The sequence below is a fragment of the Pezoporus flaviventris genome, unplaced genomic scaffold (assembly GCF_033815535.1).
Source record: "Pezoporus flaviventris isolate CSIRO_AGI_PZ_B2104156 unplaced genomic scaffold, CSIRO_AGI_Pfla_v1 ptg000013l, whole genome shotgun sequence".
Taxonomy (NCBI): Eukaryota; Metazoa; Chordata; class Aves; order Psittaciformes; family Psittacidae; genus Pezoporus; species Pezoporus flaviventris.
In genome coordinates, this window is record NW_026892561.1 from 11,481,726 (window position 1) to 11,506,539 (window position 24,814).

The following is a 24,814-nucleotide window of genomic DNA, read 5'->3' on the forward strand; positions in this document are numbered from 1 at the left end:
TAAAATAAAAGGCAGATGAACTATGACAAAAATCTTTGAAGAGTACAGTCTTCCTCCTGAAGGCTGCCCTGATGAAGCTAGCTGCAATGAGCTGCAGAGAAGGGCAGTCCCCAAATGCCTGCCCTGCCCCACAGTCTAGGCAGCTCCAGTAGCCTGCACAACTTTTGCTCCTAGCTGGTGTGAAATCAGACCTGAATCCCAACCAAATCCTTAGCCAGTATGTATTCACAAATATTTTTGCCTGTTATTTCCCAGACCTAAATCCATCCAGCATCTTTTTCTTGGATTGCAGTTGCCCTTTAGACTTGCTCTTGCACCATGCACTGAAACTGTACTGGTTGCTAGGCTTCAGCTTGGGAGATTTCTATTGGGTTTGGCTTTGGTATAATCACCACTCCCCCACCCCTTCCCATGACATTTGAGCAACACCGAGACTGAAACGTAAACCTTGTGCAATTTCAAAAGGAGGTAGCACTACAGAAGTTCTTTGGGTTGGGTTTGCCATTTGCTCTGTATGTTGTCCAGTATCAATCCTGATTTGAAACCTTTAATAATCATATGCATAGGGTGTCCTGGTCACTATCATCCGGTAGATTAGCTGTTGATTTGCCTCAGTTCTTTGAAGCAACAATGAAAACATATTTACAAAGCTAGCAGCAGTGCATGTTATGTGGTAAGAACTGTGTCTACAGAAAACAGAAATGTGATTTAAACACATATAAAATGATTACTCATAAGCAGAATTTTAAAGAAGGCTGTGTGCAGAAAATGCGGCAAGACAGATTTTAAAGACGTTATCTCTCTACCATATTCTAATTTCCGGACAAACTTATCAAAAGCATTAATAAACCTTAGAAAATCTTATCTATTCAAAGTACACAATTAAAAAATAATAATTATATTAACCCAACACTTAAAGATTCTTTGACAATATAATACAAATAGGCACTAGATAATGTGTAATGTAGAATATAGAGAGATGGGTATAATGATAATATAGTATGGTCTATATATAGTAGACAATAAAGTAAAATGAGACATTTTCTCTTGGAGAAAAGGGAAGTAGATTTAAGTATTTGCGGTGCAGAGTCTGTTTTCTAAACCAGATTTGGGCATATTTTGTATTAAGTCCAAATTTTGTGATAGAATCCAAGGTGAGAGCACATGTTCTTTCACCAGGTGAGAATCCTTCACACAAAACCAAGTGTGGATAAAGGTTGCTTAATTTATTGATTGTAACATGAGATAATTAACAAGGCAGAACCTCTGGTTCAGAGTATTTCTTCATCTGAAATAAAGGATTAACATTGAAAAACTAAAATAAAACAGTTATTGTTTTAACAGTTTGCCTTATTAGTCAGTGGTTTTCTTTACAGTTTTAATGCAAAACCATCTTTTAAAGATTCTTTTGACTAAGAAAAACAATCTGAGTGAGAGCTAACTGTGGCTGAGTATATTCTTCATTTGTGAGATACTTTTTATTAATTACTTCAGTTTTATGGGTGATAGTAAAATAATGTGTTTCAACAGAAGTGAAAGAGTTATGGGAGAAATGATGTGAAAGAGTGCAGAATAAAGCTAATCACGATAAACTAATTAGTCTAAGTCTGTTTTCTCTGTGTTAGTTACCATCCACTTAGAGCAGAAGAAGGACTCATTGATCTTAGTAGGGTTTCTTCCCTTTGTTAAGAACTGCAGAACTGAGATTGTAGGGCTTCCCTGCATCATTTATAACAGTATTTCCCATACTTCTCCTAATATGGTGCGCAAGAGGCTTCCAACAAATAGGGAAAATACATTAAAGAGGGAGCAAGGGGAGAGATTGAATTGGAAATATGGAGATTTTTCATCAAATTCATAGGGTTTCTAGAAAGAAGTAAGAGTTTGAGCCTTCTTTATACAATACAAAGCCCCAGAATTTATTCATGGTTAAATTTATCTGCTTTACCTAGTCCTTTTTTAGAGAGTCCCCTCTCCAACAAAAGGCATAGAGCACTGTGTTAAGGTAAACACTAGCAACTCTGTCCACAGTCAAGTCTAAATAATACTTAAGAAACTAAATCCAAGACATTAGCAATAAAAATACTTAGCATGTATTTCGTCCCTGGGAGCCCACATGGCAATTGAATTCCACTGAGCTGCACTTACACGGAACAGAATTCAATTAAAAAAAAAGTCCTCCTGGATTCCATGCTGTGAAAAGCCCTTGCAAATTTATTTTAGGGACTTTGGGTGTGGAGCCTGGACATAGTTTTATTTTATTTTTTTAATAGAATCAGTCTTAATGTCTAAGGTTATTCTTTACTTGCCTCTGCTGCACAGTTTTCACAAGAGTTTTCACATATAAGCCAACTGAGGACAACTCGTTATTAAAGAAGTCGGCAGGTGTCCTGTGCTCTGAAACATATTAAATAAAGAACTCAACGGGATCATGTTGACTGTAAGCTATACAAAGAAATTAAATAATGAAGACAGAAGCTCTTCAACAAAGACCAGTTCTGCATAAGTAAAAAATGTCTGGTCAAAAAAAAAAAAGTTTCCGTACAGATTTTTACTAGAATCTCCATTTTGGTATCTTCTGAAAACAGGCAGTCTGTGTATTTTAGACACTTAAACTTTCTGACCCGAGTCTGACGCAACTGAGAGTGATCAGAATGAACTGAATAGTCAAAATCTGCCCTTCCCTACACAGCTTTATTACTCAACAAAAGAGCCATTGCAAATTGGCCACCTTATCCCTCTGAAGTTTGCTGAATTGTCTTACCCGTGTCAATATTAATATGAAATAGCTCTAGGAAACACAAAGAAAACAGCAAAAAGAGTCCCCTGTATTTTTAGTTAGTATTTTTCTAGTATATGAAGCCTTCCAGCCACGGAAATATTTAAAATACAGTCCCCTTTGGGATTTAAATGTATTTTGGGATAAGGTAATTTAAAATCACATTACAAGAATTCAAAACCAATATAAATACAGTTTTGAAATTCCCACTTATTCTGAGTTGCTGAGTAATTGCACCAGACAAATAGTCTTAGAGTGGGCTTTAATGTAAGGAATCACAACATTTATTGGATTTTCATTTATTAAAAAAAGTTCTCATGCAGTAATTGTTTGAAGAAAATTGGCAATTAAGAAATCTAACTAAGTCTCTTTTTGAAGAAAAATTAAACTTGATTTAATTCTCTTTGAAAAAAAGTCGACTTCAATAGAAGTAGGTCTGGGCAACCCAGAGTCAATTGGAAAATAAATTATGCTAAGTGCATCCAGACTCACCGAGCATCTTTAAGAAACAGAGTGTTCATAATGAACCAAAGTCTTCCAACAGCTTAATATGACTTTAAAACAGCTAATATGAAAAAAATATTACAAAACCTTTGCTGACCAGGTGTTTTCCCTTTTTATCAATACAATATATTTCTATAATGGGCATCCCATGCTCTGTCATTAAAATGTGAGTTTTCCTTTCAGGTGCTTTGCCTCAGACATATGGAATTCTCATTTACAGTTTTTACCTCCACTCTCCAAGTTAACCACACAGGGCTCCTTGAACAAGTTTGCTGCAAACACAATGCCATACTCTGGGACTCTGAGTTAGTATGAATTTACTGGGATAATTAAAAACTGCTTATCTGAAACTCAACATCAATTTTAATACAAAAGATGACACATTTCCTATATCTGTGATTTCAAAGATAATTTTGTTGATGAGATTTAACAGGTATAAGTGTTTGTAGGACTGGGGATATGACCTTGGTTCAGCAAGAGTTTGCTCATGTAAACCTGTGCGCTTGCAGAAGTGGAGCTTCAGATTATGTTAAATTACAGGTGAAAACTAAGTATAAGGCTCCAATGTCCTGATGCCATTCATTCCTACCAATAATTTATCCATATCCTATTAATTTTCTCAAGAAGAAAACAAACAATTATCTAATATTAATTCTTCCCTAGACACAACTTAAACTTGAGTTAGTTGCTATGTTTGCTAATCTCTTGTTGTCAGCCTAATGTCTCTTGTATGGGTAACTATGTGTTTAATAGAAAAACTTCCGGAAAGTTCAGATGAAACCACAAAACTAGTCCAGTTACATGCACTTCAGCATCAATGTGTGACAAGAAATTTGTGTCCTAACATTTTTTTCATTTTAATTGCCATTGTCAGATCCCCTAACAAAAGTTCATAGTGATCCTGATCCTTTCTTAAAATGAAATATGTGTACATAGGTCTGCCTGGGTCAAAAATTCTACCAGCACTGCATTACACAAACTCACTGCCAAATGTAAAAATACCTGTAACAGACCATATGCTATAGCTATCAGGGGGTGCACTGGTAAAACTGAAAGCTGAATTTGGAGCATGATACAGACAGAGAGCTATGATTGTGGCTCAGTCTATATGACTGTCTTGCACTGCAATACCAAGTCAAAGAATGTGGTAGGAATGTGGGAGCTTACCCTTGGAGATCTCGAGTGAAGCACAAATGGCAATCTCTAAGTGCACTGAAAGAGTGAATGACCAAATAAATTGAATGCATTCAATCACTTTTAAGACATTCCATCTGTGTGTAGCATTTTGATCCCGTGCTTGAGTAAATGTATGATTAAATTTTTATTAAAAGGTAATGCTCCTTTTCTAATGATAGTTAATTACATATAATTAAAATGAAAGGATTAATAATATTAAACATTTCATCAGAGGTAAAGATAAATATAAATACATATATTGTAGTATGGTTAAATGTGAATATATAATATTGAGCCTATATTATCTTCAATGCATTATGTAAAATAGCACATGAATACTATAATACATTACACAATAATATTACATTCTGGGCATGAGTAAATTAAAGGCCTGATTGAGTACTTCAACACTGACCTCGGTTCAGCTTAAACCATGACAAATGTTCATAAAATCTATTTGATTTTGGGGGGCAATAGGCAAAAAATAGTTGAGGTAGCCTTAAAAATTATTATGCAAAGTCCCTAGGAAACAGATGCTTACACTTCATTGCTATGTCACCTTTCCATGTGAAAAGTGAATGACAATGCTAAATGACACATATTTTAGTCACAAAAGAAATCGGTTTTAGAGGCATAGATTAGAATTTGGAAATACCTTATGTCTAGCTAACCCTGAATCCATACATCTTTATAGGCCTAACTTCTGATTTTCAGAATCTTTGAATTAGGCCTTAAATACTCATACATAAGGTATTCCTCTCGCACAACACTTGCTTATATCTGATATAATCACAAAAAAAAATCAGTATTTAATGAAGCAATTACACAACTTGATCTCTACCCATAGATACACCATGTTTTAAACTGTAACACTAGTTCCAGTTGTCAGTTCCACCATTAGATACAGTAAATCTGTATCTCCAGATGTAAATTGCTATGAAGCCACTGAACCTTTGTCCTGTAAATTTTTGTGCATTAACATAGTTTAATTGTGTTAGCTTTTTAAATGGATCTTTAAATTGTGTAGTTTTATATCACAGAGATCTTTTGGTCTCTAAAAACTATAAGGAACTGGTATTTTTCTAACAAGACCTTAAGACCCGCACAAGAATTTTAAGGTTTTTTATGAACCTCTGTGCATTCTTTTGCTAGATTTTGGCATTGTTTCAGTGTAACTCCAGTACAACTCAATCGGTTTATTTTATAATTAAAACCAAGGAAACAGTAACAAAAATACATAATATATGGTACTCGTGTTTATAATAGAAACATCCATAAAGAAAGAAACATGTTCTGACTCTTCTCATTACCCCAAAGGGAATTGCATCTTTAATCACACAAAGCACAATGGCTTTCTAATTTTGTTTAAAGTGTTTCAGTACTTACAAAAACCAGATCAGGTTATTGTAAATCTAGAGCAAATTAGAATCATTGGCCTCTGCTCAGCTGTATTCAAGAATACTATGTAAATCATAAATTTAATGGCATACTAAGACGCACATCTGTTTCTATTTTGTAGAAGTTAATAATCTAACTTCAGAGTATTTAAACATTACTTTCATTAACTGGAAAATTGTGAAAAATAGAGACTGCTATAAGTCAAAATGTGTTGCTGCGTTATGCTAAGGGAAATATAAAAATTGCAAGTCTATACAGTAGAGCATAATTTTATGAGGGATATATGCCACTGCCTGTTCCATGACCTTGCAGCTCCTCTGTTTACTGGGGAAAACATCACTTACACAAACAGAGCTGCATTGCTAAGTAGAATCTGCACCTGCACATAGTAGATTTCAATTTATATTTTTAGTAGCAAATGTTTTTCATGACAAGGAGTAGATGATGCCTTAATTCCCTAAACCTGTATAGATAATGACCTAATGACTTTTCTTACAGTCAGCATTCTATAATCCAGGTAAATAAGTTGCAGATCAATATGCATATTGCAACTGATTTTAAAGATATTTCTGTCACTAGAACTAATAAAAATGTTGTGCTGTGTAGATCAATTCCCAGTATATACTAATTTTTATAAACTTTACTTTGTGGTGTAACATGTACACTCTCTTATAAATTGCTTCATACTATAGCTCTTATTGAAAAATTTTATTAACAGATTAATATACAATCTTACACTGTATCATAAATTAGGTGTCATGCACAACTTGCATAACTTGCAAAGAATCAATTGTGTATGATTCGTTGGAGAAATGCACCACTGCTTTTGATTTTTGATTGTGAAGACACTCATTTCCCCAAAGGAAAAAAAAAAAAATTACCCTATATGTACTAATATTTTTGAAAATGTAGTTGAATTCAGTTGCAAGGCAGTACAGAGGTGGTCTGCCAATTTTAGCACTGTAAGAAAACATCTAATTCATAAAGTTTACTATGATATTGGATTGGTACATGGTATAAGGTGATAAACTTCGACCAGTTACTTCCTCAAAAACTCAAAACTAGGTTGCACTAAGTGGAAAAGTTAAAGTATGCAGAATATTAAAACTTTATTCAGAACAATTACAATGTCAAAAATGGAATTTCTATAGCTTCTTTTTGTCTTCAAATATTCTATTTATTAAAAGACATTCAATCTTTGGGAAGTCAGATGTGACTTATATGCTGGTTTGCTTGTGCTAAAATTACCTGCGGTAGTAGATACTTTGCATTAAAGCTTAGGATGCATAAAGCTGAATGGGATTTATGTAAATAACTGTATGAATATGTATCTCACCTTTTACCAGTGCTAATTTCAATGAGCTGTATTTGAGAGGGAATTATATTAACATATACAACTGATAGGGAATTTGCACACTAATTTTACTATCAACAGAAATTCTAAAGAAAGCAAATTAAATCAATGTAGTTTTACAGGGAGGTGACAGAAAGAGAAAACAGAAAGGCAAAACTGGGCACCTTAATGGTATAGTACAAACTTGTGGTCTATTCTTCAGTAAGATTCAGTGGTTGCATATGCAGGAAATTCTCCCATTCCTGTGTAAGCATACAAAGTTAGCGCTCTGCTTTCCAAGCATGCAATAAAAGCTTAAGTGTGTTGTCTTACTGATACCTTAAATGTGGTATTGTGATTTACCAGATATAATATGAAAATACCGTATTTTGGTGTTGATTAGTCAATAAACAGTAGCCAGTGCTCATAGTGAGGTGGGGAACAGCGTCTTAATTAATTATTGAACATATTTTAATATTTATAATTAGCAGTAGAGCTAAGCAGTCAATCGGTGTTCCTCACAACAGGAGCATGGTAGTAATATCATTCTTTGACTGCAGTGTTTTTAGAAAGGCGTAACCATACCTTCAATCAGATTCAAATACTATTTGTCAAAAACATCGAGGTCTGTCAGAAGTAAATGATCATTTAATTAAGGAAAAAAAAGGTGTAATATCTTTGATCCCTATACTTTAGTGATATTAATTCCCATGTGCTGCAGGTGTTTGTAATGTATAACAAATCATTACTGAAACAGAGGCTTTTATAGGCAGTTTCAGTGAAGGAAAATGACTGTTCTTACAGCTGCCAGAGTTACACCTGGCAATGTAACATAAGCATGACAAAATGTGAACTAGAAGATGTAAGCCTGGAAACAAATCTGGGTCTCCTTCTCCATACTCTGCCCAGTGCTGTACTCTGGCACTCCATGCCAGCTGAGATGGATTGCAAAGCGGTGCTGATGTACAAAGTTGATGGGGAGGGGGGAAGAGACTGAATTTGCTGCTGTTTCTAGGCTCTCTGACCAGTGATCCATGATGCATCTATGGTATCTGCTCCAGAGGGAGCCAATCACATAACTGTCAGCATTTCAATGGCAATCAGTACCAAGAGGAAAAAATATATTCTTATAAAAAAATATAAGGGGCCAAGTCCTTGGTTTAAACTGCAAAACAAAATCAAAGCAAGTATAACCAATCAACTGAGGTTATGAGCACTTCCAGAGTGCCTTGGGAAACGGAGAAGCAGAACCGGATGAACTATATGTAAAGCATGACTTACACATCATCTTGATTAAAGCTACCAATTGAAAATTCTATATTAAAAAAAGGACAAAACCCCCACTTGTTCTTACGGAATAACACATAGGGGCCTACTGGGAAAACAGTAAATGTGAACTGAAATATGCAAGTTTGGAAGCAAATAGGGCTCTCATGCCCTGCCTTTCGATAAGGGAATTTGAAAGTTGCAATCATGAAGTGAGGAAGTCCCAGTGGGATATTCTTTTCTGTTCATGATTGATCGTGGGCACCCTGTTCACTCCTGTTCATAACCTTTTACCATATCTCTGAACTTGATTATTTTGACTATGGACCAGATTTTCATGTAGGCATTGTACAGAATTCCAACAACTTGACTCCTAAAGAGAAACGTGGAAGGAATTTAAGCTTTTCAGTTTAAAAACCCCTCTGCTTTAATGCTGCCTAACTGGGAAAGATGTCTCTGTTCAATAGGCACTTCCATGTTTTTATATTAAATTTTCCTACAGTTCTAATGCTTATCATGCCGAATATTGCTTCAGTCAAGATAAACCAGACTAAGGAGCTCTGTGCCTGCATCATTGCTACGGCTGTCTGTAAAAGAAAGCTGAGCAGTTAAAGATGACAGTCATACTTTAGGAACACCTGACATCCACCAGCACAGTTAGCCTGTCACTAAACCCAGCAGTAATCACCACTTTCTTTTAAAGGTGTGGTTTTATTCTACAACCAGCAGTTAGAAACTGGTCCAAAGTGTGTGAAACAGGATGACTTCTCTTCTCTGCCTGAAGGGATTCAAATGTGTATTTCTCCCCAGCTAAACTGTTCTCTACCCCGCAGCTTGATTGAAGATGGAGGTATTCTCCACTTCTCCTGCTGAAGTCATGCACCAGGCAGAAAATGATTCAGGGCTAGATTCACTGGGCTAGAAAGTGAGAGCACCGAAGGGAACACGACTCCGTAGTTTAACGATGTGGGCAATCAATTGGAATGGGGAGGTCTGAGCTCTGGTCAGTAGTCCAAGAATTTGATGTACTTTATCCCATAACTTCTCAAGAAGTAAGTTTAACCTTACCCTCAATACAGGCATCTAAATCTTTATGGGTCTGTAGAACTGTGCAAACAAAGATTAATATCTCTTCAATTCTTGGCCTATGCCATCAAGAACATGGATTTTAATAGTGCCCAGGATAATAATATTAGCTGCTTGCATAACGAGAGAAAAATCCTTCATGGATTCATAGTTGCAAATGCAATGGTTTGACTTTGAATTCTGCATTCTTGGTTCATCTTTTTTGCATCACCTTTCATTTTGTGACACACAAGCAATAGAAGAGTGTCCAGTGACCTATATAATAGTTAAAAACACTCTGTAATGAATGTAAGCTCTAGATCTGCAGTTTGATAAAGCAAATCCAACCCTAACCATTATATGATTTTATGGTTCTTTAAGAGGTGTAAGAGTTCAGTACAGACATCCAGTCTTTCTCCCATTCCGTTTCAAATCTTCCTATGCCGTTATATCAAGCAGCAGTGTAGCAAGAGGTGAAAAGAGGTGGTGAAAATACACAGTAACCACCACACATGCCAGTTTGAGATACAGGATACTTTTCTGGCTGCAAATTACCAAGTGAAAGAGATTTAGCGGAGTTATAGCAAATTGCATAATATAGTTGTGTAAGGGAACTTGAGGAAGAGAAGGAGCTCCCTACCTGCCAAGCAAAATTACATTTATTTTAAATAGAAAAATCTATTTAATTTCTTACTATTCTCTTGGGCCTTTCTTCCTTCCTTAAAAGACATTATTTTCTGCCCAAATGTAGAAGTAATGCCTATGCAGACAAGCAGTTGGAGAAAAGGGAACCTAGCAGTGTGCAAAACTATTTGGAGAATTGGGATATCGTGACATATCTCTTTCCCCAAAAGCTCAGCACTGCAGTTCGTTCCCTGGTATGATTGTTTCAGCTTCTGTGCTGAGCTTTTCATATGAAAACAGGGAATTTTACTCATCTCTTTTTAAACGTGTTCTGCTACGTGACTCCTAACAGCTCAATCTTGAAAACTCTTTGGCCTTTATAAATGCCTGCAGCATGAAAACTTTTCTCCACCATAAATACCCAAGGCCAAAGTAAAGAATGTAGCTCTTCAATAACACTGAGCTCCATTGCTTCCCCACATTTACTTTTCAGAGATTGGAGAGGCATCTGCAATATCTTAGCATGAACATAAAAAACTGCATCTAAATTCACTGGTAAAAATCATATTGATCTCTTGTAATTTATTAATGTGATACAAAAATTCTGTTTCAGAGTATCTAGTTAATAGGGCATATACATGCTTTTGTTTCAAAGCTGCATTTTCTCTGAACAAGGTTGTTTCTAATATTAATTAAACAGAATGAAATTAATTTCTGTCTAAGAAACAAGAAGCAACAGCTTTGTTGAATAAAATGATCTTCATTTTCTTGAAGCTGTTTAAATTAAAAACATGAGTTTCTACAGTTGGAAAAAAACCATCCATGGTTAAAATGTTTGAAGCCCATCAATCTCTTTAACCACACAGCTAATGTGTTCCTTCTGTTTTCTTTGAATGAAATCACCATGAGTGGTTAGATGTTGATTTAACATAAAGCAAATGGAAATGGGTGTTTCCTAGTCATGTGTAGAATTTATTTTAAAAAACAATTAGCAAGTGTTATGAGTAAGTCAATGATTTTGTCATTTCTTAAATAATGATATAGATTATGAGTCATTAAAATTGATTACTGAAGTAAACTATGTCAAATGCAAATTCATATTACATTTATTTGTTAGGAACAGCTGCAGAATTCTCTTATTTTATTGATGGGTTTCATTTTTTCCCAAGCGACACTACAACCAATTACTTAGTTTAAAGGACCAGTAATTGTCAAGATATGTTTCCAAACTTTTAAGACAATACATTGGATATTTCCTCTCATGGGTTGTATCATTCACACTTTATTTATATTAATTTGTCTGCAAAATTAATTAGATATTTTCCTAAATAAAACAAGCAAAATTTTGGCTTTTCAGTGTTGAAATGGTAAAATCATGTAATGGTTTGTTGCTTTTCCATGTACCATGGAAAAAAATCCATGTCTTTATATTACATCAATTAAATTGTGCTTTTATATTACACCAATTTTAGCTGATGCTACTGCACTACATACATAAAACCTCTTCTGTCAGTCATTGCTAACATTACATCTAATTATAAGTTCATTGATACGTTATTCACCGGAGTACATACAGAGAAGAGGAAATGTCAGTCGCTAGTATTTAAAGTTCTGTCATAAAACTCCAGTAATAAAAAAATAGATTGCATAAAATCTGTGTAAACCATTTCTCATGGGGGAACTGACGCTTAGGACAATATAAAATAGTATTTATCAAGATATTAAAACATTTTAAATTAACCTTTTTAAGAATTGGCAGATGTAAGCTGCAATTCTATGGCAAAAAGAAGAACCTCCTAGTGGAGTTTACAAGATCATATTACAGACATCATAATTTGGCCAACTTTTGCCACCAGTTAAATCATCTTTCTCAGACGCACCTCCTTCAGGAACACAGCTGAGAGTTAAATCTTTTCCAGTTGTTACTGTCCTACATATAGTTCCTACAGATGCTAACTGATACACTGTTCTTGTGATTGTTTCAAAAATTACTGAGAATTTGCTTTTGGGTTTTCCAGGACATGATCCATCAGGTTCACCAAAGCAATCAGAAGGCAATACACACATAGGGAATATACAGCTTAAAATTAAACATTCCAAAATTTAACATTAGTGAAAGGGATTTTGCTAAGATTATATTTCTTGTGGAGTTTGCAAGCTAGATCTTTAGCACTGTTGCAGCAAAGCAAGATTTTAAGGAAAATCTACGTTCCTGTACTTTCTTGTGGAGTCTGTATGGAATGAGATACATATGGTGTAGCGATATGGCACAAAGCAAATAGTAGTCAATTTTAATGGTGAAAAGAATCTTCATTTGTTATAATTCCTTCTTATATATTAATATTCAAATCTGGCAATAATTGTGGCTGAGTAAAAGCTAAAGGATCAGATTCCAGTTTGCCATGGGTGGATTTGTGTACAATTTTCTGTTTTAAAGAAACAGATGATGATTCACGTGAAGTAAAATTAATCACTTGAAAAATTATATTTTACTTGCCAAAACAATATACACCTATGCCAGGTATGCTCATATCTTAATCCAGATTTAATGAGAATTAATGGAAGCATGTGTTTTTGAAACAAATGCTGAAAGGTCTCTGCATTTTTACCAATAGTTTAAAACTCAGTTTTACAATTTAAGAGTTGTAAGACTTAAAAGAGTTGCAAAACTCCATTTCTGCATGTAGAAAGAAATATAATTCCAGAAGTTTTTGAGGAAAAAGGGGGAAATAAACTTCAGTCCTGCAGTTGAATCCATGTAGGTTAATTCACTTTGACTTGAGCAAATATTAACACAAGGCCTAGCCCTGCAGTTCTTTTCAATCTTTGGGGGTAAAAAAAGAAATTACAGAAATCAACAGGCTTTTTGCTCCAAATGGAAGAATTCCTCTCTCTGACGTCCTCTCAAAGGGAAACCACCAACCACAGGTAATTCTTTTATTCTTGACTGTGTTCTGGCCAAATCCTGCTCTCATCGATGAAGCAAAAGGCTGTCAGCTGGAGGCTATTATTGCTTATCTGCAATTACATTTATCTGAAAAAAAAAAAAAAGAAAAAAAACCAGACTTGTTAATGACGTGTTTTAAAACGCTGGTGAAATGATAGACAACAAACCTGTGTATCTTTATATTTCTATAACCCTCTTGTAAAGCATATTTCCATAACAGATGCGTCCAACCTTTTCAATGAAAATCAGTTTATAGTGAAATACATTTATGTGCCTGTATGATTTAATTCCATTAGAAATGCATAAGGAGTTATTTAGGGTTTATATAGGTATCTTTAAGATTATTTTCAGCAAAAAGGGGCAGTTGGCTATACTAGGGTTATACAAATGACTTTAAAAAATAGGGAACTGTGCTCATTTGCTACATTTGGCTCCCACAGAAACCAATACTTTTAACTTCTAACTATATATAGTAGGCGCAGAACTGTCACATGGACACGTATCTCCTGTTCTCCCATGCTGAGATTGGTTTCAAGGCAGTTTGCAGATTTAACCCAGTTGTAACCAGCCTCAGGAAGGTGCACCGCTCACCGTGGCAGAACTTCTCCTCTGCTTCTCAAAGCCTGGGACTGCTCTTCCCCATCTCAGTCCCTCCACAAGTACTCTGGGCTGAGGAAGGTCAGTGTGGCCATGGTGTGCCCGTATTTCAGTGATTTTTAGATACTAATCCCAAGGAGTATTGCTAACACTGTTGGAAGTTTAATGCGGCTTTAAGAGAGCTGGACCAGCTCTATCCTTCATACTACTTCATGTGGAAAGGTCTCAAGGATCCAGTTCCTTTCAAATACGTAATGTTTCTCATAATGTGTGTTATAATTTTCTAAACAGGAACTCTGCACAGGTATGGACAGAAGCCAAAATAATTAAGCTAAAAAATAAACCATTATTATTAACAAAGGTAATGATCCTGATTCCCTGATGTGATGTGGGTGTTTTAAACTGGATTGTCAACACGCTTTGACCTAAGAAGAGTTGGCCAAGCACGGAGTGGTCCCGCCTTGCACATGCGGTTCTGCGGGTGGGTTCAGTTCGGAAGCATTCCATTCCAGTGCTGGAGCTGGAGAAGGGAGGGGATGGCTAAGCCCGTGCATGTGTGTGGGTGTCTTCAGGCCCGCTCTGCGCAGCCTTGCTTGATGCCCTCCCCTCCGAGGCTCCTGCGACACCTCGCAGAAGCACAGCCCCGGCGGTGTGGGGCTGCTTCCCGCCCCCCCGGCTTGGAGCTGTGCACGCCGCTAGTCCTGGAAGGTCAGAGCTGGTCCTCGGTGCTTTGCATCAGTACAGCGGGAAAACTCCCCATCCCACCAGCGACCCCACACCATGGTTTCAAAGCCCAGGTTTTTGAGAAGAACGCAGCCGCATTGCTGGACAGTGTTCTGTGCTCGAGCGCAAGAATGAGTCAACTGCGAACCCTTTCAATCGTTTCCAAGCGCCGCTTCCCCTGTCCTGACATGTTTTCCCTAACGCAGAGCCTCGCTCCGGCGCGCCGTACCTACGAGTGCCGCGGGCGGAGCGGCGCAGGAGCCGCGCTGGGCAGGCGGCTGCCTCGCAGCTGCGGTTCGAGGACGCGAAGGGACAGGGACGGGGACGGCAGAGCCGCGAAGGCGGCGGGAGCAGGGAACCCCGTCTCTCTCCCCGGCTCGGCTCTCCGGGCCTAGTGAATCATTTTCGGGCGCAGACAAGGAGGGCGGGGGCACCCGCAGCATTGCGGAGCGTTAGCAAGGCCCGGGCAGCGCGCACCGCGCAGCTCCTGCCGCCCAAGTTCGGGTACGCGGTCGCGCAGGAGGATACTGCCTAGGAGAAAGCACGGCGGGGACGCCTGCCGGCCTGCAGCGCGCCGACACCCGCCGGCCAAGGACGAGGGGGCGGCTGCAGGGCCCAGGCCCAGAGACCGGCCAGCACCTGGGCGAGAGGCGCCGGGCAGGAGCTCCCAGCTGCTCCGCGGCGGTGCGCGCCTTTCAGCAACCTTGGCGGTGGGGCGGGAGTGGGCAGCCTTGGCGCGCAGCCGGTGTGCTCGGCCTTTGGTGCCGAGCAACCAAGCGTTCGTTATTAGCCTTCGCCCCCCAGCTGGAAGAAGGGGTGGGGGGGAAGGAAGGAAGGAAAAAAAAAAAGGCACGAAGGGAGAGATTTTTGTCCTTCGCTGGGGCTGCTCTACGTGATAATATGTTTATATGATTAGCTGAGCCAGGGGTGGGAGAAGGGGTGGAGATTGGAGGGGGAGGAGGCTGGAGGTGACTCCAGTTCAGAGCCGGTGGAGAGTCTGTGTCAGGACTTCGCAATCCCCAGTCACACACGGAGAGGTGCATGAGCAAAAGGGAGGCTGCGATACAATTCATTGGGATTTTTTTTTTTTTTTGGTGTGTATGTATTGCGTTTTTCCCATTGCTGCGCGCGTTACAAGCTCAGCGCCCGGCGCCCGGTCTCCAGTCGCTGGCGGGGCAGCAGCACCGGGAGGAAGAGGAGAAAATCCGCGCAGGGGCCGGACCCGCACCCCGCCAGAGGCCAGAATGTCATCCTGGGAGATGTAAATCCGATCGGTGCGAGCGAGAGACACGGAGGAGGAGGGGGGTCCATTGTAACATTCTTGAGTTGTTCCCCGCTACTCCTGCTGCTGCCATCGCCTCCTGATCCTGCACAGAACGGACTCCAACGGCTGGGCACTCGCACTGCGCCCGGCTCCCCCCTCCATTTCGTTGTTTTAAAATTGAATTTGTATTTCTTTTTGTGCCTCCGTGCCGGAGCCTGGCTACATCGTACGTTTCATGCGGAGCGGAGTGTCGGGAACTGCAGGAAAATGTTGACTTAGCCCCAGCGAAGCCTCCCGGCTGGCTGCGTGGAGGAGAAGCCGCCTCCCGCTCTGCGCTGCCCCGGCCCGCCGCGCCGCAGCGCCGGCTGCCTCCCGTTGTCCGCCCGAGCCGGCCGCTTGCCCGCCCGTTCCCCGCGCAGCCGCCAGCGGAGCCCCGGGACTAAGTCCGCCGCGTTCTCCCGCAGCCCTGCGCTCGGTGGGGGACCCGGCCCGCGGGTCCCGCCAGGGCGAGAGATCTCAGCCCGCCTTCGGCTCTCAGACAGAGGTAAGCGGAGCCCCGCGCTGCAGCCTCGCCGCCCGTTTCTGCCGGCGGCTGCTCCCTACTTCTGGCGGTTCCCACCGAGCCGCCAGCGGGGAAACACTTAAGGCTCTGCCTCGCCTGCCGGTGTCCCCCACCCCCTCCTGTTCCCTCGGGGTCCGTTGGCCGCCGGCGGTGGAGCGGCGTAACCCTCGTGAGGCCGCGGCCCTCGGACGCGAGCAGCGCGGCGCCGCCGCAGCAGCACCGCCGCTCTCAGCCCGCCGGCACCCCCCCCTCCTTCCCCCCCCGAGCCCTGCGGAGGGGCCTGCGGCAGCGGTGGCCGGTCCCTGCTGCCCGTGGTCCCCCCGCCGCCCCGTGGTCCCCCCGCCGCGGGACCGCGGGCTGGGGTCCTCCCGCAGAGCAGGCCCCAGGGCGGTTCGGTGCTCCCCGGCGCGTCCCGCGCAGCGGGGAAAGTTGCATCCGTTCAGTAAATAATTACCTGTTGCGGGGTTTATTTTTGTAACTCAGCCGGCGACCGTCCCCCAGCCCGTGCCAGGTGGGGGGTGGCCTCGGGAGGAGGAATAAATTACCCTTTGTGGAGTGAGAGCAACTTTTTTTTTTCTCTTTTTTTTTTCTTTCTATTTCTATTTATTTTCACATGTAGAAATCTGGGGCCATCTGGAGACAGAAAACAGAGTGTGTCATGAGGCACCGTTGCTGTGTCTGGCTCTAAAAATAACATCTTGTTGTTAGTCTGCGCTAGCCCTGCTGGGGTTTGAACGTGGTTTGTCAGAAAGTAAAGAGAGCTGCTGGTGCTCAGGTGTGTTTTCCTTTGCATAGAAATGCCCCTGTGCGCTACGGAAGGAGTCCTGCAGAACAAATGTTCTGTTGTTTGCTTTCCTCTGACGCTCCGGCTCCTTCCTTTTGTTGCCTGCCACGAAAAGAGGTGCCATTTCGCATCATTCTGCAGAAATTGTTTGAATTAATGCAAGTGTGAATTCTTACCGTTTGAAGGAGGACATTAGCATATCAAAGGTTTCTCAGCTCCGGCTCAATTGAGAAAACTTCAGCCTGTCTTCCATTTGCTTCCAAGCAGAGGCCCAAAGGGCAGTGGGAATTGTAAAGGGGTAAAATGGGGAGGTGGATTTGGGTGATGTTTCTGAACTTTCGCTGTTTTGCAATTATGCGAGTGAAACCCAAGGTCCCTTCGCTGCAGAGCCCTTGCGAGCGCTCGGACAATCGCACTCTATTGATTAATAGTTTGTTCCGAGGGGAAGAAAGTGACCTTTTATGACAGGCACTGTTGCGTGGTGTCTGATGTCTGCTCGCTGTTAGGGGGATTTAGAAAGCCCTTTCTCCCGCACTTATGCCCTGGGTATGGCCTACACGTTACTGCGTGCGGGGACTGAATGGGGAAGACCTAATTACTTCAGAAAACAAATGAAATCTTGTAATAAAAGACCTCTCGGTTCCAGACCTTTGGAACAAATATGCTCCCCTCCTTAATGGGTGGGTAGGCTGGAATAATAGATATTTTTATGGAGAGTTTTAAAAGAAGTTTTGATCACCACCGGCCGTATGCTTACATTTCCTTTTTATCCTTGAAGAAGTGAAAATGAGTAATTTTTGTAATCTCATTTAATCAGTGATACTGTGTTTACTAAGATAACTTAATTTGCGGTTAGTATTACCCTATAGTAAATAATTTGAAACAAAGTATGGCAGAAGTGCTGTTTTGGTGTCTGTGTAGAACATCTATCACACAGTAATTGTTCTACGTGACTACATATTTGTAGGGTTTATCCTTTTGTTACTATTTCCTTGAGTCTGAAAGGGGATGTGGCCAGGCCTACCCATTTATTATCTTTGCAAATCAATATTCATAATCCAGCCACACAAAAAACAAGCAAAATCCAGTTATCTGTCAGTATTTTGGGACCTTTTCCAGGGACCAGATGTTTCTTGGGGACTGTATTCTGGTTTATATCTGGCAAAAAAAAGAGCTTCCTATGCCTGCCTTGCGTATTATTCCTTCCTTCGAAGCCTTTTACTTGAATGGTGCAGATACTAAACCATACGTTTTGTGTTTTTAAAAAGTTGGTTTAAGTAAGTGCTTGGTAGACAGCACTCGGTGGTTTTTTTTTTTTTTTTGGTATCCCCCCCTTATGGCTCTCCATTTGGTGGCTTGGGAGAGTCGTGAAAGTGATGTGCCCTTAGAGTAGGATGTCTTCAGTCATGTTTCAGTTTCCTTTCATTTAATGATGGAACTGAGTATGTATGGTATGTCTTGGTGAAAACCCTTGCAATTAATTAAATAATTCATAAAGATTTCTGTTGTTCCTAAATGGACCTGACCATTTGGGCATTCTGTAGACAGATGTGTTTAGTGGTCCTAAAATGCGTGTCATTACTTTCAGGTAAATTTCAGCGGTTTATTTACCTAACATCTTTGGCTGTCTGCAGTAGTGGTGGTGTAAAAGGAACATATTGATGTAATTGCCATTATCACACTTAAGTTGCTATTAACTAGTCTGCTTTGAATACAGAATGTTATAAAGAAAGTGCATTATCCTTCCAGCTATTTGGGATAATCTGAAAATTGTCTTGAAAATGTTGCACTTAGGTTTATATGATGGCAACCCCAAATTCGGCAGATCTGTAAAGAAAAAACATATAGTGGAAAGAAGATTTCAATATTCAAATGACAAAATTGGACCACTTAGAGAAAAATTAATGTGCTGCAGCAGCACTTCAGCTGCCATTTTCAATCACTGTGGGTTACTGTGTGTTGGCAACAGCAAAAAAGCATAGACGTTCAGATAGGTCAGGGATCTGGTTAGCTGGGGAAATCGGGATATTGAATCATGTGGGGTAGAACAAACCAATTACTTCAGGCTTTGACTTGAGAATTTCCAGTAAACTTTTTTTTTTTTTTGGCTTTTGGCTCCCCTGCTCATTAATAGACCAACATCAAAGCAGGCAACCAAACTTCCAAATGTTATAAAAACTAATGTAAAGATACAGATCTCACATGTAGTCTTGCAAGTCTTAATTTAAGACAAGCAGTTGGAGTTTTTATTGCTGCAATTTTCACAATCAGCAGAGACATTAACACTAGGCTTCTGGGTGTTTCCCTTCTTAAAATGAGCAAGAGGAGAGCTTTAAAAAAAAAAACAAACAACAACCCACCAAAGTTTGCTTAGTTCTTATTTGATCACTTCAGAAGCTTTCTCAATGCTTTATCTTTTACTGCTTTTAATGTGTAAAGTCAGGAAAGGGGGTGACTCAGGAATTCTAGTCTCTAGTAAGGAAGCACCTTATGAACATTTAAATAAGCTAATTTAAATACCTAAGACTGGTATAGTCTTAGGAGTTTGTAGTCTTTGTGGTTGTTAATATGATTAATCTTATTCCTGAAAATGCAGTATATAGACGTGGTGTTTTGATTAATGTATTTTTTTTTTAATGGAAGTAGTTTGATGAATCAAAATGCTACAGTCTTGAGTGACAGGTTTTTAGAATGGTCCAGTATTGTCACCTAAGGATGTGGAAAGAGAAGTCTCTAGTCAGGCAAAATACTTAGATAAGTTATATTTACAATGCGATTTTATGTAGCATGTCATAAATTGATACAAATAATAAAACCCATTCAATATAAATAATTGTTTAATGTTTAGGGAGGATAGAAATGTAAGCTTTTACTGTAATTTGGTCTAAAAAGTTTATGTATTTCCTAAGCCCTAGCTCATCCCGTGTCCGGCTAATATGATGACATACATGTGAGAAAATACTGTTAACTTAGAGTATGGCTCTTGCTGAGGATAACACTATGCCTTAAATAATGAAGAAAAACACTTGGAAATGTTTTATATGAAAAAATGCTCTATGCCTCCTCTGCATTTCCACTGAGGAATATCTGTGAATGACTGCTAATACAAGAACTGAAGTAATGATTAATGGTTTTACCTGGTCAGCTGCAAGACAACAAGTTAAACTACATCTGGTGTATTAATTGAAATCATATTCTTGCATAGGTGGAAAAGCAGTCAGTTATAAAGCAATATACTTTAGAGCCTAGGCTAGCGAAATTCCATGTCAGACATGTTACTTGGGGATGTTATGTTAAACAGACTCCTTTGAAGCATTTTTCAGGATTGATGTTTCTGATGTACAAACACGATTTGGAATTGCAAGAAATTCACCTTTTTAAGTATTTATGTGCAGCTTTTAAACTTAAATGCTCTCTGTTATTTTTTTTAAAAAACCCTCAATTTGAAACAAGTAAAAAGATTTAAACCATCACGGTTGTAGTTGGAAGTCAAGAAAACTGGAAAAACAAAAGCTATTTTAAGGCCATTCTCAGTATAGTCATGTTTAATATTTAAATACTTTTCAAAGATAGCTGCATTTTTTTTCCAACAGTTCTTAAAATAAAAGGAGTAAGTGGCTCTGTTGCAATATTGGTAACTTGTGATTTAATGTGAATGTATACCTGGTCTAGAAAATACTGCTAGTGTTCAGTTAACAAGTGTGATTCTTTTTAACATTCTTCATTAAAAAGTGAAAGATGACAGGCTTAAAGCCCTTTTCAAGACATAATTTTTTTGGAGTTCATGGTTTTGGGTTTTTTTTTTCCAACCTGTATGAGATGTGTTTCTGCAGCATGGGGTCTGAAGATTGTGTCGCTTACTGTAAACGATTCAGTTACAGAAATACACTTGCTTAAGGTCTTACAGTATTCTCTACATACAAACTGATAATTAACTAGAAATTCATTCGGGGGGGAGGGGGGGAGCAACAAACCTACAAATTCAAAATTGTAACATCTCCAGGTTATGGATCATTACATTAAATGGAGTATTTTATGGGTTTTAGAAGCATGTGTAATCTGCATATGACATGATTTCTTCCCTTATGATTTTCATAAGGTATTGTAATGGTTTGACTTACTGTAGCCTGCTGTTTACCCAGATTATTTAGAAAGGCATAACAATCAAAAACATTGCAGCCTGACTGAAGCAAGCACAGTGCTTAACACCTGCAGGTAGAGTGCAGTCTCCAACAAAATGCTATTGATTGTTGTCCTGGCACAAAGCAAGCTTAAATGCAGTTTGCTTAATTATAACAAATATTCATTTTTATGAGTAAGGTACTTCATGTTTAGGGAATATTTTGTGTGTTGTCTGCTAAGTAAAATCCCATCACAGTTGTATAAATTTGTTCAATTATCAGAACAGCTAAGAGGAAGAAAAAAAAAATCAATTTACCCTGAAAAGCACCAGAAATAAGATTACCTTGGCTAGTAGGAACTTGCCAGCACTGTCTAAATTGCTTAATATTATCAAACATTGCCATTTTTCATGTTCAGTAAGAAGGATATTGACTATTCTATATGTCCAGGTCTGCTGTTTGGCTATTTCTTTGAGATATAAGCATGTCTTATTTTTATTCCTACAATAGCAGTTACAGTTAAATCAGAAGACCTAACAATAACTTTATAAAATAGATGGAATAATACCATTCACTGAAGAAATAGTATTTACTTGAGATAAGTGATCACAGCTATTTTTTTCTGCTCTCTAGCTTGTTGTTCTTGTAACAGACAAATGTAAATACCTTAGCAGACATTTCAGAGTGAAAGGCAAGAGATAAAATGTAATTACTTTTCAGGGTGGCCCTGACAATGCAGTATTCTTGTCTGTTATACAAAAAAATGATCTTTGCTCATCACCTCAGAGTATGAAGGCCATTGTTACTTCTGAATATAAAAACATTTTCAGATTTTTAATGTTGACCTCGGTATCCATCTTTAGTTCTTCTGTATAAGCTGGAATCCTTATAGCCGTAAATTCTCGTTGCTGTTATTCAAGCAAGCATTTAATGGAGCACCTAATGGACTCTGCTCCTGTATTTTTCTTGAATGCATAACATCTTGCTTCATTCAGTCACCAAAACTAACTTTGCTACAAGGACAGGCAACATGACAAGTTAGAATCAATGGACCATTTGTAGGTCACAAAGTCAGTTTACTGGAATTTCAGAGGAAACTGGTTGAAAAGAGAGGACAAATGTCACTTTGAATAGAGATGTTTAAATCAGACTTTTGCCTTAGGGTAGAATTTAGGTCTGTTGTAGCCTAGATGTAATGTCTCCCTCTACAGAGCACAGCATTAATCATGGCTTGACAAGTGATCATGGGCTGAGAAAAACGGGGCCCGTCTTGGTTGTGTGGTTATTTTTTTTCTAATCTTAATCTCTTAGGAGCACATTACAAACACTAACATTTATACAAAAAGATTTAAGTATCAATGTCTGTATTTCAGTAGTGAAAGTAGCTAGCTTCAGGGAAAAATCTAGTTAGAGCTGATAAGAAGCTACTTGGGTTTCTTACGTAGGTGCAACTAAGAATATTTTCCTTTTAACTAATGCAGGTTTTTTGTCATAGGAGATTTATCTTGTGCCATTTTCTCATACGAATATGGTAGAGTCTGGGTCCGCCTGTTTCATCCCTTGGTGTACCCAGTAACTCTGAAATTCCTGTCTTTTGCTTTAGTATTTGCCACCCAAGAAAGATACTTCCTTTTGCCCAAGCGGCAGTACAGGGGAGAAAGAGCAGTTTTTGAAACTTAACGCAAATTGACTTGATGCTGATCAATACATATGAGGGTTTTTTTATACTGTATTTATATTTTAGTGATGTGTCACTTGGTCACAAAGAGCTACCAAAGCTGGAATGAAGTTAAAGGAATGACGACTGCTACTTAAGGTCCTGAATTTTGATAGTGTACAAATAAAAGTGTGTTTAATATGTTAATTTTTAAATCAGGGGCGTCTTGATGCGCAGATTATGTGTTGGGAGTATTTGCACCTTTTATGGTAAAGAAGATGGGTAAAGAAGGGAAATCTTGTAATTTTTGGGGCTTCTTTGCTGCTTTCTGCTGTGGGGACAGTGTAGGGAGCAGCTGAACACAGCGTGTGCATGGCAGCTAGAGAGGCGTATCTCAGCGTACGGTTAGATTTGTATCTGTGACTGCTGAAAAAATGGATAATATCAGCAGAGTAGCAGCAAAACAATTTATCACTGGGGAATTGCGCTTTAGAAATTAGGCTGCTTCTGTTTATTTATTTGCCTCTGGACGTGATAAAATCCCACATCTCTCATTTAGGGTAGGCTGCTGCTTTCCTTTGTGCCCTCTATTGGTATTTTCCTATCAGTCAACACCTCAAACCGGTTGTTGCTCTGAATCTAGATGACCGAATAATCTAATGCTGATTAATGTTAAAAGTTGTTTCTGTCAGCTGGGGAGGGGATGACCGACCTTGTTTCTGACTATCATACTTGCATTGCTGTTGATGGGATCTGGTGTAAATAGAGAGCGCGCCTTAGTCTGAAATTAGTGTAGGGAGATCGCATGCCAGAAGGATTCTTCAGTTCGCCTTTCTATATATTCCCTTACAGTGTCCTGTTTGTCACTTTTTACGGCACAGCAGTCTGTACCGGTGTGAACAGTGTTCAGAAACAATTCCCTAACCATAGGCAGCGTTGCTTTGAAATAAAGTGACATTTAAAGAAAAAAATTCCTGAGAACAAGTTCTGCTGTTGACTCTGCATTTCTCTGGTAAATTCCCGATGCTCGTGTTGATGGAAGGCAAAATTCTTTTCATCTGATCCAAGCTTCCCTTTATTCATTCTTCTGAGCTTAATTTAGACTTTTTCTACACGGGGTGACCGATTTGGAAAACTTTCCCAGAATGAATAATGATTGTATCTTGGGTTTGAATGAAGTGAGTGTTCTCTAGAAGACCAGTTCATAGCTATTTTGTTGGTAAATTTGTCATTTAAATATTGAAGGGCAGTGTCTCCTGCAGCTTTGATTTCCTTCAGTCTGATAGGTACTTCTTAAATGCAGACTTTGAATCAGTGAGGCTGATTCTTGTGTAAATCAGTGTAAAGTGCTTCAAGGAGAGAAGGTGCCTCAGCAGCTGAGATGTATCCCTGGCTGAGCTGCTGTGCTAGGAAAATGGGCTGAGGCTGGCAGTTGTTTTGGAAAGGGAGGGGAGTTGCAGGCTGACATAATTTGAAAGTGAGAAGAAATCCTTTTGCCCTTCAGGCAATAATCTGACCTGGTGCTTGAATAGAACATCTCTCCAAAATGTTAAAATTATTTGCCCTCCTCCCCGCTTTCTTTACTTCCTCATTCTTTTCCCTCATTTGAGGAGGTGTATAATAATATCTGATAATAACTGGTTGTGATCCATTTGTAAAAGATACTTCAGCAGTAAAGAGCTGTGTATGCAGCATTTTCACCATATTGAAGTGAACACCCCATATTTGTCCTACATTTGTCCCATGTACTGGCTGTAGCTATACTAGAATATCATGAACTTTTTAGTCTTTTTTTTATTTCAACTTTTTTTTTTTTATGTTGACATTCAGACCTTGAAAGGTTATATTTTGGAGTTTATTTTTCCAGTGAAAAATAAAGACAAGGGTATATATGACTTTTCCCTGTGCATATGCATTTATTTTATGAGCATTCTGCATGAGTCTTTCCTTCTGCAGAGGGAAAGAAAGTGGGATTTGGCTCTGTAAGAGAAATAAAACCACAGGCATACTTTCG

The 24,814-nt window shown here is 39.2% G+C and overlaps 1 protein-coding gene across 18 annotated transcripts in view; it reads left to right on the forward strand.

Annotated features, from left to right (window-relative positions):
• Positions 1-24,814, forward strand: part of ADGRL2 (adhesion G protein-coupled receptor L2) — a 179,807-nt gene that overhangs the window by 4,941 nt on the left and 150,052 nt on the right. For 17 of the 18 annotated variants that reach the window (XM_061451594.1, XM_061451601.1, XM_061451596.1 and 14 more), the window contains exon 1: positions 15,519-16,220. The exons of the other annotated variant lie outside the window; for it this stretch is intronic. The gene's annotated coding sequence lies outside the window, so the exon portion shown is untranslated. Of the gene's footprint in view, positions 1-15,518; positions 16,221-24,814 lie in introns of those variants that run through there. 18 annotated transcript variants of the gene reach the window in all.